Source organism: Liolophura sinensis, chromosome 6 (assembly GCF_032854445.1).
Source record: "Liolophura sinensis isolate JHLJ2023 chromosome 6, CUHK_Ljap_v2, whole genome shotgun sequence".
In the NCBI taxonomy this organism is placed as follows: domain Eukaryota; kingdom Metazoa; phylum Mollusca; class Polyplacophora; order Chitonida; family Chitonidae; genus Liolophura; species Liolophura sinensis.
The window spans coordinates 65,217,069-65,223,221 of record NC_088300.1 but is presented as its reverse complement, the minus strand read 5'-3'; positions in this window follow the sequence as shown (position 1 = coordinate 65,223,221).

Below are 6,153 nucleotides of genomic sequence, written 5' to 3'. Positions count from 1 at the left end.
GAGTTCATGTCCAGCTCATGCTGGCTTCCTCTCCGGCCGTACGTGGGATGGTCTGCTAACAACCTGCGGATGGTCGTGGGTTTCCCCCGGGCTCCGCCTGGTTTCCACCCACCATAATGCTGGCCGCGGTCGTATAAGTGAAATATTCTTGAGTACAACGTACAGCACCAATCAAATAAATAAATAAACCAGTTTTGAACAACCGGGTCCTGGCGTTTAGTGAATAGTCCAGTAATAGAATGATCACAACTATTCAAAAACATTGACTTTTTACGGAAAAGAACAAACGGGTAAAACGTTTGGACGTACTTGTTTTACGCGCGGGCTTCCCATGATTATTACAGCATTGCGGGATGACGTGTATCACACAGACGTTTGTTCAATAGCGTAAACAAAACAAGTAAAAACGGGATGCCATGACGTTATGACTGAAACGCTATACCTGTTGTCTTTAAAACTTTTCAGCTACTCCGCTGGATCGGTTGTTCAAAACAGATTCAAAACTTTAAACCCAGTCTTCAATTTTCTACTTAGCCCAAAAATATTTGCGTAACAGTATATTAAATGTGAACAAAATCTGCTTCTTTCATACTTTGATTTTGGACTTAGGCTAGAATTTTAAATATATGACAGGACTTAAAATCAGTCTTGACCTTTCGAACGCCAGTTGACGTGAGACAGAACGAAAATGTACAAGTCTATATAATGGCTGCAGGTGGGTTTACTGAATGACTGTAATTGTAATTCTTTATTTGTTTAACGAGGATTTCCCACAGCTCTATAGCCACGAGGGGATCTCCTCAGCATTAAATCAACGTATATACATAAAATAACATAGACCACAAAGAGAACAAATGTCATGGACATGTACAGAATAAAGTGACTGTAGTTCTGTAGTCTCTACCGGGACATGTTCGCATAATATATGACTTGCAACTTACCAAACACTGTAAATAAGATGAGCAATTGTTTTCAAGCAAATCCACAGATCCATATTTGTTATGCCACAAAAATTGTGCAGTTAATGATTAATTAGATTGTGATATTTGTGCATTGAGCTGAACCCGTGTGAGGGAATTTCATGGATGCTCACAGGCTTATAACAGTATAACAGTATATATATATATATATATATATATATATATATATATATATATATATATATATATATATATATATATATATGTATATATAATTTTACAGCGCAAGGGTAACGTGGATTTGAAACACTGGTATAAGACAGCTGATCTTTTTAGTTAGTGAATTATAAAATTGTCAAAAGAATGAGAAAGTGCTTTGTCGAATATACGCATATGTGTTTCGTGAAAGCGGATTCCATTGTATGTTTGTCTCTTTTCATAATTTGTCTCTTTTCATAATTTGTCTGGGAGGCCAATTGTTTTCAGTCTCGCTGTTCATATAGTTAAGGCTAGCTATATGGGTACACTAAATGGGAGAAGAGAAAGTAATTGTTCACTCTTAATGCGCGTGTAACACACTTGGCAGATTTACTTGGCATTGGTCAAAATAGAAGCCCTAAAAAAATGGTAATTTAACAGGAACATTCTTTGAAGTTAGATATTTTTGTTGTTTGGAAAAGAAGTCTATTGATATATGTAGCTCGTCTTTTGAGAAAAACGGTGGGAAGGCATTTGCGATGCAAGTCCAGAGGCTTAACCCGATTATCATATATAGGGTGAAGTGCCCATTACAGTCATAGCAGGTTAAGCCGTTTTCTTATTGACAGTTCATAAATCTGTCTTTTGCGAACATGGTCAGCTGTTGGTGTCAACAGGAATCGTTCTCAGACTTTGTAGACGTACATGTATCGTTATCATCGCTATCACTCATCATTCTTCCAATTCAATTGATCCTTAAAACAGAAGAAGATATGGTCGAATTTCTAACCAGAGCGGATTTTGCGCCATTGGAACGGTAGTAGTAGTGTAGTACGTGGCGGTAAAGTTACAGACCCTTTGTCTTGTTGGAACAGGCAGGTAACAAATTACCAGGGACTGGTCTGTTGCCGTTGGGGGCATATTGGTTCCTCTCTTCGTTACAAGGACACTGAGTATGGAGGATATAAAGGGGGATATAGTGGTAATGAAAACCATTGGCTTGTGTGTTTGAAAGATGCACGCTGTATAAATTTAAAAAATATGCCCTTCTCTTGAATTTTCCTATTGCAATAGTTTGTATCAAATAAGCTGATCGCTCGTGACGGATGAGCAGTATGTTTAGATCGAATGTGTATGCATGGAGAGGAAAACAGTTGGAACGTCATTTCTCAGCGGCTTTTGTACGTTTTATATTACATATTAAATCTAGTAAGAAGTCCAACCGAGTTTTATTACTGACTGTTAGTATAAAGGCGGACTCTCACTCGCGGCCATGTTTCAGCTGTGACAAAAAAAAACATCCATGGTCTCATCTGAAATGTGTCTTTGACTGTGGTCATGTCATGTTACATGGCCGTGAATGGAAGTCTGTCATAGCTTTTCCTCGCTCTTTTTGTGGGGTTAAGCAGTTTTACTTTGTCATCCACCATTATGGCGTGCAAGGCTGCACGTCTCGCATGTGAAGGTTTGCCTGTAACATGCCTACCTCTGGTGGTTTCCTCTGGGCGTTTCGGTATATCGTCTGCCCCATAAAACCGACCAACATTTCACGATTGAAGAATTCTTGAAAATATGAGCCTTAAACACCAGTCAAATGAACATTTTTGAAAAGGACCTCTTTCAAAAATCTGTATATTTTTCTACTGTAATAGCGGCAATACATTTGCGTGTCGGGTACGAAGTTTCATAAAAGCTGAGACCCTTAATACACAAGACCATGCATCCCATTCACACATATACTTTCATGATTCAAACCTAAATTCCTCTCAATCCCATTCTACGATAAAGTCAAGAAAAAAAATCAATAACAGAGATAACAGGATAAGAAATCTTCACATCGACACCATTTGCGTTAAGAGCGCAAGACTTTCGAGAGGACACATTTGGTAAGTGGCGTCGTTCCTCTATGGAAGCCGATAGCGGCAGACGAGGGGAAAGTACGAACGTGCGAAGCAAAACAAACGAGGTTTTATCACTTTGCACTTTAACTTGTACTTTCGCCTCGCCCGTTCCTGTTTTTGTTTCGTCCTTTTGTTTTTTCGAGTTTTCATTCATATAAAACGTAAGGAAGAGCGAAACAGCGAAAGCGCGGGGTCCCATCAAACTTATGCCCTTATAAATCGCTGTGTACATGACTAACCGAAAGGCAAAAGTGCGAGGTTTGACAGACTAGTACTTTCGACCTTTTGCCTTCGTGTCCATCATGCGCATAGCAATTTGAAAGCAGGAGGCTAAAGTACAAGGTTGTTTCGTTGTTTAGATCTTTGGTACTTGTGCCTTCCGCTTTTACATCGATGTGTGCATGGCAAACCGGAATGCAAAGTTACGAAAGTGCGAGGCTTGATATTGTCTCGTCCTTTTTGCCTTTTCCCTTCGCGCTCGCCATGCGCACAACGATTTAAAACCGAGAGGCAAAAGTAGGAAAGTGCCTGGTCCTTTCGTGGGTCCGTTGTTTCGATCTTTCGAATGTTTATTATGAATGAAAAAGCGTCGAAAGAAAAGCACGAGGGTGAGGTGGCAAAACCTCTTTGTTTTTCTTCACACTTTCGTAATTTTCTTTCATCCTTTCGTAATTTTGCCTCGTACTTTAGCCTCGTCCTTTCTTTGTTTCGTACTTTCCCATTAATGTCTGGTCTAAATAATCAGTAGAAAGGACGAAAGCTCGCATGGCCGCTATCGGCTTCCATGTTGCTCTCATTTAAAAGGGTCTTATTTCACAAAGCTACTTTTGACTAAAAACTTTGAGTCAAAATTTGAAGTGTTTAGTTTTATACGAGTGAGTGAGTGAGTGCTTGGGGTTTAACGTCGTACTCAACAATTTTTCAGTCATATGACGACGAAGGAATCATTAGGGTGCATGCACGTGTAATGTGCCTCCTTGTTGCAGGACGGATTTCCACCGCTCTTTTATTTAGTGCTGCATCACTGAGACGACTTACCGAAGGCAAGTAAGCCGCCCCGCCCGAGCCATTATATTGATACGGGTCAACCAGTCGTTGCACTATCCCCTTCATGCTGAACGCCAAGCGAGGAAGTTACAACTTCCTCTTTTAAAGTCTTAGGTGTGACTCGACCAAGGATTGATCCTGGATCTACCGGTCCCGAAGCGGACGCTCTACCAACTGTGCTATCCGGGCCGGTTAGTTTTATACGAAGTGAGTTAGATTAAAACGTAAAACTTGTATACAACATTGTTAACTGTGTTCCCCATTTTAAGCCAAAATTCGCTGTGTGGAACCCGCTCCATATTCCTGTCTCAATGCAATAGTGGCAGGTAAACGTGACCCTAAAAGGCAGGTCCCGAAATTCGACAGTTCATCCCTCGAGCTTTACGCTATAAACAATCTATTTGTCTGTGCTTGATACTCTGAACATGACACCTTAATCATTGCCTTGATAACTGACAGTGGTCTTCCTGTCAATAGTGTATCCACTCCGGTCGTATACGTGGGAAGATCTTCCAGCAACCTGCGGATGGTCGTGGGTTTCCCTCGAGCTCTCCTGGTTTCCTCCCACCATAATGCTGGCCGACGTCGAATAAGTGAAATATTCTTGAGTAAGGTGTAAAACTACAAATAAATAAATGCTGTATACAGTTCGGCATTGCCAAGCTAAACGGTGGTGAAATCCTGGGATATGCTGGAAACTAGTAATATAATAGGTGTTTTTTAACACTAAAATTAATAAAATCAAGCAAATTGTACTGTTTGTGAAAATTCGCATAGTTGGAATGAAGTTTACATAACTTCAGATGAGATTAGGTAATAGTTTAGTTATTTGCAATTCACTGTCTTTAATGTAAAGCGCAACAGAGTATTTCACACATTTGTCTCGAGCCCACAGGGTCCGCGCACATCGACTGGAAGAAACTGACCTGAGACCAGATGAAAGAGGCCTTACCGAGGCTGGAGAAAACGGAGCTGAGGTCAGAGTAATCCGGGCTGACAGATACCGGAGGAGACCGGGTTTAAGGGTGTCGGAGGAAACCAGGTTCATCCTGGAAGAAACATACCCTCATCGACTTCCACGTTAAAATCGGTTGACGTAAACCTCTGTCGACCCATCGAATTCCTCATTTTAACCTCCTTCTATTAAAGATATATTTTAACAAAGTAAACAGAAAGTGTAAAGATTTATACATTAAGTAAATGGTGTAAATTGAATTTTATTCTTCAAAATAGTTCAGAATGAAGAGATTCAATGGTAAATGTAGTATGACTTTAATATATCACAAAATAACAATGGCTAAATTTCACGCACTTAAGTGCGTGAAGGCTATATTAGTATTTAATCTATTTAAAACAAACAAAAACAACTTCTATCTCAAAATACCTTTACTCATTGTCTTTTCGTTTTCGCTGAATTAAGGGCAGAGCCTACAGATGGCTATATAAGGGCCACTTTTGGTGTCAATGATATGAAATTTTTTCCATCCAATACTAGTATTTAACGCGTACATATAACGCAGGATGAGTTTACAAGATATTATTCCAAAAGTGAAAGTAAAAGGTCGGCCATAAAACCCAACTTTATAGGAATCCAGTAGTTCATTGTATGTAATTCAGTGAAAAACGATAAGATTAGCTGTAAGAAATAGATTCAGTGGTGTGCTTTGTCAGCAAATTTACATAAATTCACCATCGAACTCGCATTGCCTTTTTTGTTCCTTCACCTACAGCTTATGGTGGTTCAGGTATCGCTAGACTTGTGTCGTCAAGCATTTTGTAAAGATTTTACAAACACTTTCAGGTAGAGCAAAAACTTTAATGCCTTTAACTGAAGCCAACACAAATTGGTTTCTTAAATTTCATCGGTCACAACTTCAATAAAACCTTGCATTGGCGTGCCGAGAATAAGTGAAATAGAAAGACATAGAGGGTAATGCTAAAAAGATAGGCTGCCATATTCGTTAAAACCTCGCCAATAAAAACCACGATCGCGTAATTCAAATTGTAGATTACCAACCATGTGACGAGACTTCATGAGGATTCCATATATCGGGAAACATGATGCACTGTCAGTTCAAATATTGTCA